The following is a 13,344-nucleotide window of genomic DNA, read 5'->3' as shown; positions in this document are numbered from 1 at the left end:
CCCTTTTGGCCTTAAGGACCAGACCAATTTTATTTTTGCATTTTCTTTTTTTCCTCCTCGCCTTCTAAAAATCATAACTCTCTTATATTTCCATCCACAGACCCATATGAGGGCTTGTTTTTTGCGTCACCAATTGTACTTTGTAATTACATCACTTATTTTACCATAAAATGTACGGCGCAACCAAACAAATATTATTTATGTGGGAAAATGTTAAAGAAAACCGCAATTTAGCAAATTTTGGAAGGTTTTGTTTTCACGCTGTACACTTTCCGGTAAAAATTACATGTTTTCTTTATTCTGTGGGCCAATACGATTAAAATTATACCCATGTTATATGCTTTTCTATAATTGTTCCGCTTAAAAAAAAATCTCAAACCATTTAAACAAAATTAGTATGTTTGAAATTGCCCTATTTTGACCACCTATAACTTTCTCATTTTTCCGTATATGGGGCGATATGAGGGCTCATTTTTTGCGCCATGATCTGTAGTTTTTATCAGTACTTTTGCTTAGGTTTTACTTTTTATTCATTTTTTATTAATTTAATTGAAATTTTTTTATAAAATGTGACAAAAAAGCAGCAATTTTGGACTTTAAAAAAAAAAAAATTACGTTTATGCCGTTCACCGTACGGGATAATTAACAATATATTTTAATAGTTCATACTTTTACACACGCGGCGATACCAAATATGTGTACTACTTTTTTTTCTGCTTTTTTGGGGGTAAAATGGGGAAAAACGGACGTTTTACTTTTTATTGGGGGAGGGGATTTTTCAAATTTTTTTAACTTTTCTTTTACATTTTTTTTCTTTTTTTTTTTTCTTTTTTAACACTTTTTATGTCCCCATAGCAGACTATTCATTGAAATCAGTTGATTGCTAATACTGTGCAGTGCTATGTATAGGACACAGCACTGCTCAGTATTATCGGTGATCTTCTGCTCTGGTCTGCTCAATCGCAGACCAGAGCAGAAGACCCCGGGAGATGGCCAGAGCAAGGTGAAGGGACCTCTGGCCGCCTTGCTGGATGATCGGATCCCACGGCAGTGCTGTGGGCGATCCGATCGTCCATTCAAACTACCGCAATGCCGCAGATGCCGTGATCTGTATTGATCACGGCATCGGAGCGGTTAATGGCGGACATCCGCGCAATCGCGGATGTCCGCCATTACCGGCGGGTCCCTGGCTGCTGATATCAGCCGGGACCTGCCGGGCATGACGCAAGCACCACTCCGGTGCTCTCGATCATGTCGGTGCGTAAATGTTCGTCATGGTGCGCTAAGTACCACGTCACCATGACGTACATTTAAGTCCATTGTCGTTAAGGGGACATTTAAGTCCATTGTCGTTAAGGGGTTAAAGCATTTTAGACAAACTGATTCTGCAAATCTGTGGTTCCCCATCTCTGTATGTGACTAATGGAGGCATCATGAGGGAGTGGGTAGGGGGTGGATGCTCAATGAGCAGGACATCATCTTTTTTGTATTTATTTATTACATTTTTTGTTTTTGGTTCTCTCCCTTTGTGGTTTATTACGGTAGTCAATAAATAAAATGCATATACTTACCTGGAATGTTCGTGGGTTAGGTGACAAGATTAAATGCTGTGCAGTTTAAGAAAAAAAAACACTAGCAGAGAAGTTAGTCTTGCTCGTCTTACAATCCTCAGGACATGAAGAGCTAGGACAACATCAACATTTTTCTGTATACAGGGCTGTATGAGGGCTCATTTTTGAGAGGTGATTTGTATTCTTTTAGCTGCACCATTTCTGTTTTGATAGGACTTTTGAGTAATTTTTTTGGGTATTTAAAGTGGGCCAAAAATTTTTAGGACTTTAGTATCTTCCCATTTTCTTGTTGTTGACTGTGCGGATTAAATAACGTTATATTTTGAATCGTTCAGACATATACTCACGTGGAGATATCAAATGTGTTTATAACTATTTTTGTTTACATTATTTTAATTAAAAAATGGGAAAAGGGGGGCATTTCAAATTTAGAGAATAGACACCATTTTTTCGTCCCCACAGGGGTCTTTTACATGCAATCTTTCGATTGCATACACAGGACAATGCTGTGCCATAGCACAGCATTGATCAGTGCTTTCTGTGCTCCATTAGTGCAGGCTGCTGAGGCTACTGCACTATTGGAGCACTGATCGGACAAGCTGGAGACATGTATGGACCCTCTGCTCGTCCTTTGAGCTGGTCGGGACGCTGTGATTTCACTGTGGTGGTTCCGTTCAGCTCCCTTGAGCTAACAGACAATTCTTTTTAACACTGCAATAAACTTTGATTGCCGTGTCTAATGGGTTTATGCTGGATATCACCCTAATCGGTTATGTCAGGCATTAGTCACTGGTCCCAATCGGCAAAGCATATTAGTGTTGTGTTAATAGCCATGCCGATACGCCACTAGCGCGGCATATGTGGGAGAAGCATAGAGAAAACCCTATAGAATGGAATGTTTTGCATTGCGACAGACTAAAATGGGTCCCAGAGGTGGCACTCTGGATAAAATCCTCCTAAAGGAGTTAGCAAAATTGATTTTTTGGTTGCACAGCATGACCCCACTGGGCCTGAATGAGGGATTCACTTACACACCATTTATTTAAGCTGTATTATTGGGATTTATAGTTTACTGGTAATTGTGATCAATATGGTAGCGATCGAACAATAAATTATGGAATTATCTTGTATATAGTTTAAGTGCAATATATGAGGTATTTATTGAGTATCTATGTGTCAATGAATATATTGAAGAAATTATCTAAGTGTGTCTAGTTCTCGTCACCTGCCTAAATTATGTTGATATTTGGGAGGATCATAGAATTGGGTTGAAGACTGCCTATTTAAATTAGGTAATTACTATAGAGATGTGGAAAAGTTAAAATACCTTAATATCATAGAGATAACAGAGAAAACTTATAGCTACCCTCACCACTAAAGAGAATGTATGAGGGATACTTCTTTTAATTAATCAGACTGCTGATGAAGTAATCAGATTATTGATGCATAATGGTGTAAATTAGAGATGAGCGAATTTACAGTAAATTCGATTTGTCACATAAATTCGGCAGTTGATGACTTATCCTGCATAAATTAGTTCAGCTTTCAGGTGCTCCGGTGGGCTGGAAAAGGTGGATACAGTCCAAGGAAAGAGTCTCCTAGGACTGTATCCACCTTTTCCAGCCCACGGGAGCACCTGAAAGCTGAACTCATTTATGCAGGATAAGTCATCAACTGCCGAGCAGAGAAGTTCGTGACGAATCGAATTTACTGTAAGTTCGCTCAACTCTAGTGTAAACCATTAATGTATTTGGAGCAGAGAACCCCTGTAAATACTTACCATTAGTCTGTATTATAATATAACTATTTTGGCTCAATGTAATGAATGATATAAATGAAAATGAGTCAAACAAACACTTATGTCATGCGCAAAAGGATCCTTGTGTGCTTTCATGCACTAAAGTCTCCTGACATGCGCTGGTGAAACCTTTCCCTGGACCAGCTAGTTTCCTTGTACCCCGCTCCCTTTGGGATTGGCTGGATGGAGCGCGTGCGCGGTGCGTACTTTGTGCATGGTGCACGCGCATTCACAGGTGCGACCCGGGAGCGGAGCCTAGGACAGGGATTTGGATTTCACCAGTGGAAGTGAGTAATAGATCTGGGATTGTGATTGGGTAGGTGGTATCCTACGAGATGTGTAGAGCATTGGGATTTGTGTGATGAGGACTATGCGACACAGGAACGTCTGATTGGTTGGGACATAAGGTGCAGAGGGCTTAAAAAGCCTGAGTGACACGTGGAATGCTCAGTCTGCTATATGTCATACTTGAGAAAGCTATGCAAAACATGGCAAAACATGTAGGATGTAGCAGGTTTAGGTTTTAATAGCACTACTATCCACTGGCTCACAAGTAAATAAAAATAGAGAGGAAAAAAAAACACACTGCAAGTGTAATTGCCCTCATAAAAAAACACATTGGGGGACATTTATCAAAACCTGTGCAAAGGAAAACTTGCCCAGTTGCCCATAGCAACCAATCAGATCGCTTCTTTCATTTTGCAGACGCCTTGTTAAAAATGAAAGAAGTGATCTGATCCGTTGCTATGGGCAACTGGGCAACTTTTCCTCTGGACAGGTTTTGATAAATCTCCCCCATTGAGCTGTCAATCAGCGCTGGGCACAGCGCTGAATATCTCTCTCCAGTGCTATAATATTACACAATAACTAGTTCTAATAGTTCTAATACGAACAGTGACTCACATATCACCAGTGGAAGTAGTTGAGGTTTTTAACCTCTTCAGGACGTCGGGCGTATGCATACGCCCTGTATCCCGAGTCCTTAAGGACGTGGGGTGTATGCATACGCCAATGAGAATTCCGGTCCCCGCCGCTATTCATTCAGCAGGCATCGCGACACAATCGCCCAGGGGTGTCCTGAGACCCCCCATGTCAGCGATCGCAGAAAATCGAATGTGAATTCAGACATGCGATTTTCTGCTATTCTGGGCTGATCGGGTCTCTGGTGACGGGTTACCCGGAAAATAGGGATGATCGGAGCTGTCAGTGACAGCCCCGATCACCCTGTGGGCTAGGAGCGAGGTCGCAGTGCTACGATCTCCTCCTATCCCCTGCCATTGGTCAGAACTGATTCTGACCAATGGCAGCGCAGGACAGTGGGTTGCCATGGCAACCCCTGTTCTGCCCACCCCTGGATGTCGTGGGGAACGTGGAGAGAAGATGGAGGCCGGTACCTGGAGGAGAAGATGCCTGGGGACCTCCGATCGTCGCTGGAGACTGCAGAGATCCTGGCTCAGGTAGGGAAACTACGGTGGGGGGGGGGGGGGGTAATGAAAGTGAAAGTAAAGTGATCTATCTTTACAAGTCATAAGAACAAGTAGAAAACGAGGGAGCACTTACGAGCCGGAGTCTCTTGTAGGTGAAAACTTTGTCTTTTACTAAGGTGCAAGCATGTTCTCCTATGGCCGGACGCCGAGGGGAACCACGAGGTGTGTGAACAGCTGCTTTCGCGCCGGAAACCAGCGCTTCTTCAGACTATGCCCCCCTCGTCACCTGAGATCCGACTGCTGGGGCCCCTGCAACCTCCTATACGGGGCCCCGGCTCGCTGGCCAGACTGCTTGTGTCGACCACCGTACTGTGCTATGGCAGAGCCGGAGATTGCCGAAGGTAGCGCTCCGGCTCTGCCATAGAGTTGTATTGAGGGGGCGTATCAGCCGCCGCTTCGGGGATAAGATTTTCAGCACTGGATATCGCCTTTAACAGTCAATACTAGAGGGAAAAATTAACCCCTTAAGGGTTTACTAATTAATAACTCAAACGCTTTTACCGAATATTCTGATTCTGAGATTGTTTTCGTGAGATATTCTACTTTATTTTGGTGGTAAATTTTCAGTTTTACTTGCATCCTTTTTTGGTGAAAAATCCCCAAATTTCATGAAAATTTTGCATTTTTCGAACTTTGAAGCTCTCTACTTGTAAGGGAAATGGATGTTCCCAATACATTTTATTTTTATTCACAAATACAGTATGTCCACTTTATGTTGGCATCATAAAATGGACATATTTTTGCTTTTTGAAAAAATTAGAGGGCTTCAAAGTAGAGCAGCAATTTAAAAAAATTTCATGAAAATTGCAAAATCTGAAGGGACAGATGTTACAGAACTACAACTCCCAGCATGCCTGGGAAGTCTAGGCATGCTGAGAGTTGTAGTTTGGCAACATCTGGAGGGTTACCGTTTGGGCACCACTGTAACAGTGGTCTCCAAACTGTGACCCTCCAGATGTTGCAAAACTACAACTCCCAGCATGCCCAGACAGCCTTTGGCTGTCTGGGCATGCTGGGAGTTGCAGTTTGGCCTTCCTAGTGGTTGCCACAGTAAAGATCACTTTCAAAGCAGAAAGCAAGTATAGCAGTCAGCACCGCTGCAGTGATCGGGGCTGCTAGGGTTAAAGTGTGCACAACTCAGGTAGTGTCTGCCGAAAACACCTAATATCCTCCTCCCTTCTGTGCTACCACCTCAAACAGGTAAGCAATGCAAGTCATAAGAACAAGTAGAAAACGAGGGAGCACTTACGAGCCGGAGTCTCTTGTAGGTGAAAACTTTGTCTTTTACTAAGGTGCAAGCATGTTCTCCTATGGCCGGACGCCGAGGGGAACCACGAGGTGTGTGAACAGCTGCTTTCGCGCCGGGAACCAGCGCTTCTTCAGACTATGCCCCCCTCGTCACCTGAGGGCAGGTATGTACACCTTCTCCATCACGTAATGGCGGATGGGCGTTTACAAAAACGTTACTTAAAAACAATTTAGTTCTGATACAAAAAACACCATAAATAGATTATTAGAACTTTGCTGTACAAGAATATAACTTTGCATGTACTTAATCAGAGAAAGGTTATTGAACGAAAACACTCATGTCTAGTCTGTCGTTTAAACCCAGGCTACACTGAGCGTTAGTTCTGAGAATCCACCTGCCTTCTTTTTGCAGAAGAGTTCTTTTAATATCCCTGCCGTTCGTTGTGATGATCCTTTCTATGCCTAGAAATTTCATGGATTTAGGATCTCCATTGTGCTCTTCCTGTATATGAGAAATGAGTCTCGGAGAACCTTTGCCATTTTTTATAGAATTTGCGTATTCTCTGAATCGAATATTGACTGCACGAGTAGTGCAGCCAATATAGAACCGATGGCAATCACAAAGGATGGCATACACAACATTTTTAGTGAGGCAGGAGATAAATTCTCTGCAAATTATATCTATGCCCCCCAGAGTGACCATTTTATCTGTGCAGCAAAAGCCGCACCAGTTGCAGTGGCCACATTTAAAGGTACCTTTCGGTGTTTCCTTTTTTAACCAATTGGTGCCGGGGGAAGAATCAGTGTAGGAACTTTTTACTAGAATACTTTGCAGGTTTTTGCATTTCTTGAAGGTCACGAAGGGTTTGTTACTTGTCACATCTTGGAGGTCTTGGTCACTTTGTAAAAGTGACCAATTACTAAAGATGGCTTTTTTGATTTTTTGGGCCATTTTTAGTAATCTCTACTGAGGAAAGGGTCGTTTACAAAGTACCCTGAAACGCGTCTAGAGAAAGAGACTATTACCGCACGACTACCGCAATCCACTAACTGCATCTGCCTACCTCCGATACCACTCCTGTCAAGCTCCGTTATACGCTGCTTCTACACCTGGCTGTACTCTACCTGCTTTACCACCAGACGCCGAGAGATCCTCCACAAGGCTTTGCTTTGCCCCCGGAGTAGATCCATCTGTCTCCGAGTGCGTTCCCGTCTCCGGAGTAATCCATTAATCTCCGTAACCGGTGACTTCTCTTAGGCCTGTGGCAACCGGGTCCGTCGCCGCAAGCGCATGCCAGCGCTGGACACAGCTTCCACAGCACTTGCCATCTGCCTCTCAGACGTCCAGCCATACAATTAAATCATCCATGGGAGTTGGTAACTATATTACTACATGAGCTGTTTTAAATTCTACGATCACGGAGTGCACTTTATAAAAAGTGAACTATGCTGGTTTACACAATATTGGGGCCCTGTGGAAGGAGGTATTAATTTACGTTTTGGATTTATAATATTTTTACACTAATGTCTTATTTGTAATTATTTTATATTAAATATTGTTCATCATTTAAAGTGAAGCACAGTCTGACTCTATTCCTTTGTAATTTTATCATCATGTACCATTTATGATATTAGTCTAGAGGCTTTTTGGTACCCTTTTTTTCTCATTTTTAGTAATTGGTCACTTTTACAAAGCGACCAAGACCTCCAAGATGTGACAAGTAACAAACCCTTCGTGACCTTCAAGAAATGCAAAAACCTGCAAAGTATTCTAGTAAAAAGTTCCTACACTGATTCTTCCCCCGGCACCAATTAAAAAAGGAAACACCGAAAGGTACCTTTAAATGTGGCCACTGCAACTGGTGCGGCTTTTGCTGCACAGATAAAATGGTCACTCTGGGGGGCATAGATATAATTTGCAGAGAATTTATCTCCTGCCTCACTAAAAATGTTGTGTATGCCATCCTTTGTGATTGCCATCGGTTCTATATTGGCTGCACTACTCGTGCAGTCAATATTCGATTCAGAGAATACGCAAATTCTATAAAAAACGGCAAAGGTTCTCCGAGACTCATTTCTCCTATACGAGAAGAGCACAATGGAGATCCTAAATCCATGAAATTTCTAGGCATAGAAAGGATCATCACAACGAACGGCAGGGATGTTAAAAGAACTCTTCTGCAAAAAGAAGGCAGGTGGATTCTCAGAACTAACGCCCAGGGTAGCCTGGGTTTAAACTAGGGATCGACCGATTATCGGTATGGCCGATATTATCGGCCCATAATCACGATTTTGGGCATTATCGGTATCGGCAATTATCTTGCCGATAAGCCGATAATGCCCCGCCCCCCGCACCGCGACCGCCACCCCCCTCGACCCGCTGCACCGCACCCCCGACCCACCGCACCGTGTCGCACCCCCCACCGTGATGCTAGGCGTATACCGGTATGGATTTTTTCCCATACCGCTATACCGGTCGGGCCCCTCCCACACCCTCCGAGTCAATAAAAAAATTAAACTTACCCGTAATGGGGGTGGTCCGGGCCATCCATCCTTCCTTCCTGTAGTGTCCGGGGGCGTTCCGGGTGGTCCGGTCCGGGCTGTCCTTCTCCCACGGTCTTCTTCTCCACTACGGGCAGGCTCCGGCCTAGTACGCTGCATAGACGCCGCTACGCCGTGACGTCAGGTGCGTCGCTGCGCACGGGCGTCACTGCGCAGCGACGTCTATGCAGCGTACTAGGCCGGAGCCTGCCCGGAGTGGAGAACAAGACCGTGGGAGAAGAACGACAGCCCGGACCGGACCACCCTCCACCCGGAATGCCCCCGGACACTACATGAACGATGGATGAATGGCCCGGACCACCCGGACAGGTAGGGGAGAGAAGCGGGTGGTGGCGGTCTATGGCCCCGCAAAAGCCACTGCAGATCTTTGATTTAAAGCGCCCGCTTTAAATCAATGATCTGCAGCGGTGTCGCAGGGGGTTGAATAGCCGATAACTTATACCGGAATATCGGTATAAGTTATCGGCTATCGGCCCTAACCTGCACCGATTATCGGTATCGGCCCTAAAAAACAGATATCGGTCGATCCCTAGTTTAAACGACAGACTAGACATGAGTGTTTTCGTTTAATAACCTTTCTCTGATTAAGTACATGCAAAGTTATATTCTTGTACAGCAAAGTTCTAATAATCTATTTAGGGTGTTTTTTGTATCAGAACTAAATTGTTTCTAAGTAACGTTTTTGTAAACGCCCATCCGCCGTCACATGATGGAGAAGGTGTACATACCTGCCCTCAGGTGACGAGGGGGGTGTAATCTGAAGAAGCGCTGGTTCCCGGCGCGAAAGCAGCTGTTCACGCACCTCGCACGCACGCAGTTTTCACCTACAAGAGACTCCGGCTCGAAAGTGCTCCCTCGTTTTCTACTTGTTCTTATGACTTGCATTGCTTACCTGTTTGAGGTGGTAGCACAGAAGGGAGGAGGATATTAGGTGTTTTCGGCAGACACTACCTGAGTTGTGCACACTTTAACCCTAGCAGCCCCGATCACTGCAGCGGTGCTGACTGCTATACTTGCTTTCTGCTTTGAAAGTGATCTTTACTGTGGCAACCACTAGGAAGGCCAAACTGCAACTCCCAGCATGCCCAGACAGCCAAAGGCTGTCTGGGCATGCTGGGAGTTGTAGTTTTGCAACATCTGGAGGGTCACAGTTTGGAGACCACTGTTACAGTGGTGCCCAAACGGTAACCCTCCAGATGTTGCCAAACTACAACTCTCAGCATGCCTAGACTTCCCAGGCATGCTGGGAGTTGTAGTTCTGTAACATCTGTCCCTTCAGATTTTGCAATTTTCATGAAATTTTTTAAAATTGCTGCTCTACTTTGAAGCCCTCTAATTTTTTCAAAAAGCAAAAATATGTCCATTTTATGATGCCAACATAAAGTGGACATACTGTATTTGTGAATAAAAATAAAATGTATTGGGAACATCCATTTCCCTTACAAGTAGAGAGCTTCAAAGTTCGAAAAATGCAAAATTTTCATGAAATTTGGGGATTTTTCACCAAAAAAGGATGCAAGTAAAACTGAAAATTTACCACCAAAATAAAGTAGAATATCTCACGAAAACAATCTCAGAATCAGAATATTCGGTAAAAGCGTTTGAGTTATTAATTCGTAAACCCTTAAGGGGTTAATTTTTTCCTCTAGTATTGACTGTTAAAGGCGATATCCAGTGCTGAAAATCTTATCCCCGAAGCGGCGGCTGATACGCCCCCTCAATACAACTCTATGGCAGAGCCGGAGCGCTACCTTCGGCAATCTCCGGCTCTGCCATAGCACAGTACGGTGGTCGACACAAGCAGTCTGGCCAGCGAGCCGGGGCCCCGTATAGGAGGTTGAAGGGGCCCCAGCAGTCGGATCTGAAACCTATCCCCTATCCTTAGGGCACATTTGATGTTTGAATCGGCTATGAAGCACGCTCCTGAGCTCACTTTGTAGTCCAGGATTGAAAGCAGGGTTTACATTTACACCCTCCACCCCCCCCCCCCCTCCCCCCCCCCCCCAAAAAAAAAAAAAAATTTGAAATTAAACTGTGTGCAATTTTGTCAAGAGTTCATTTTTCAGTTAGTTTAGCTTGAGGTCGGTTTACAAAGGCTGAATCTCTGCACTGAATTCTACATGAATTTATAGCCAATACACTTCAATGGGATTTAGCTGTCCCATTCACACAGCAGAATTTCCCTTGCAGGAACTCCTATGAAGTGAATTCACTATAAACTCATGCAGAATTTTCATGCATAATTCCATGCAGAAATTCTTCTGAGTGAATTCGGCCTTATTCTATATGTCAGTGTGATTACAATGATTCTAAAAATCATTTTTTTGTTTTACTATATAAAAAACACTAGCTTTGCATCACCATGTTCTAATCTTTATGAACTTTTTTTATTTTATTACCTAAGGAGCCATACAATGTTTTTTTTTGTGAAGATTTAATAGTATATGAGACTTTCTGATTGCTTTCTATTCTATCTTTTTAGGGATGCGAGGTGGTAACAAAACCAACACAATTCTGTCACTAGATAACATCATTCATTGGGCATTTAGAAGGTTAAAAAACTGTAACCAGAGTGATCTCCAATGCTGGTTCTTGATGGCAGGTAACAGCCAATGATTCATTTCCTGACATTAAGACGTATCTATATGTCAAATGTCAGGGAGGGGTTAAAGAAATAAGTCATGTGTTAAAAAAGTACTCATAGTTCCTAATGGCATTTTATTCAATCTACCCTGTTTATTCTAATAATCCAAACCTTCAGCAGCTGCCGGCTGAACCCATATTCCGCAGTCAAAATTCCTTCCATCCTTCTCATGCATATACATGCTTGGTTCAGCTTAGTGTGCATGTGCACTCGCAAATGAGGAATAAGTTGCTGCCAGACACCTCTGGCGGCTGCTTCTCTCTCAAGACCTAAAGAATTTTAATGTAGAAATTCAATATGACCCCCATACATGTAGAATGAACTCCTGGGGGTGCAGATCGAAGTAAAAAAATTGGATATGCAGTACCACAAAATTAAAAAAAAGGCAGATGGAACTCACCCAATGGAGATTAAAATGTCCTCTTTATTAGCAAACTTCTTTAAAACATTCAGAGGTGAAGGTAGAGAGCATAAGCTGACTGACCGGCCGAGGCAGCGCTCCTTTCGCGGTTCAGACCGCTTTCTCAAGCCTGCTACTCATCACACCTGTGCTTCCTTTTACCTGGCACAGTGGGTGCCACAGTCAGAAGAAAAAAAGGTGAGGGAAAGGAGGGAGGGAGGGAAGGAGGAAGGAAAAGGGGCGGGACAAGGGAGAAAACAAAGTGAAAATATGCTATAAAATATCAGAAATGATGCAAGTATAAATTAAACAAGGAAAGCATTAAGTTTGTTTCTTTCATTCCAGCTTAGATTGCCGAATGCATTTGTCTGTGCAATCCACATTGCTTCCCATCTCCGGAGGGCATTGACTGGTTATTCATTCCAGGCCGATGACTTTTAAAGCACTGTTGTTGCCTTTGTGCACAATACTCATGTGTTCCACCTTTACACCCCCAGTTCCTACAGGTAGCAGCCTGGATCTGTTTAACAAAATGGTGCAGAAAGACCTAAAATCCCTGATCTATCCACAACACTTTAAAAATCTCTCCGAAAAGGAAATAATAGCAATGAAATGGCTAAAATCCAGGAGTGATCTTGTAATAAAAAAGGCGGATAAGGGCAGCAATGTCGTGGTAATGCCAGCCACCTATTACGTAAAAGAGGCAGAACACCAGCTAAAGGACACCAGAGTATCTACCATTGCAAAATAATCCCACTATTAAGATTAAGAACACATTTACCAGTTTCCTCAGAAGATACGTTGCTTGAGGGCATGCTTTCCAAAAAACATGCAGAAAAGTTACTCCCTCCTTATCCCAAACCACCGCAGTGGTATTTCTTACCTAAAGCTCACAAATCACTGTGCTCCCCCCCAGGTAGGCCTATAACTGCAGGTATAGGGAGCATTACTGAGCCACAGTCCCAGTACCTGGACTGGCTGCTCCCTTTTAGCAGATATGCAGTCTTACCTAAAAGACACCCACTCCTTCTTGCAAATGATAGAAGGCCATGTCTGGTCACCTGAGACAGCCTTTGCCATAATAGATGTACAGAGTCTCTACACACGAATACCGCAGTCAGCAGGGATCGAGGCAGTAAAAAGATTTCTTGTAATTGCAGGCAAAACTGAAGACTGTCACCTTCGTATGTGAAGCTCTGGATTTGGTCCTTAGCAATAACTGCTTCATGTTTGGAAATAACTGGTATGTTCAATGCTCCGAGACTGCCATGGGCACACACCGGTAGCATGCAGTTTTGCAAACATTTTCCTGGCTGCAGTGGAACAAGACCTTGTCTTTAATAAAAGTAAATCCCTTTGCCAAAAATATCTCCACGTATGCAAGAGATACGTGGACGATATTTTTATAGCGTGGAAGGGGCCCGAAATGGACTTTCAAAAATGTGTTTTTTATTTATATGATAAAAATAAGGTCAATATGGCCTTCACCTCGGAGTTCAGTACCACCCAGATGGAATTCCTGGATGTGGAATGAAATCTTCACTAAAAGCTACAAAAAACCCACGGCCTCTAACATGCTGTTGCACTATGGGAGTTACCATCCTGCCCACGTAAAAAAAAAAAGCTATACCCTA

At 43.5% G+C, this 13,344-nt stretch overlaps 1 protein-coding gene across 5 annotated transcripts in view; it reads right to left on the bottom strand.

Moving 5' to 3' along the window:
• The window catches only part of POT1 (protection of telomeres 1), a 210,110-nt gene that overhangs the window by 91,643 nt on the left and 105,123 nt on the right, over window positions 1-13,344 (bottom strand). The gene's annotated exons all lie outside the window — the stretch shown is intronic.

The sequence above is a fragment of the Hyla sarda genome, chromosome 4 (genome assembly GCF_029499605.1).
Source record: "Hyla sarda isolate aHylSar1 chromosome 4, aHylSar1.hap1, whole genome shotgun sequence".
In the NCBI taxonomy this organism is placed as follows: domain Eukaryota; kingdom Metazoa; phylum Chordata; class Amphibia; order Anura; family Hylidae; genus Hyla; species Hyla sarda.
This window is presented reverse-complemented; position numbering and strand designations above follow the sequence as displayed.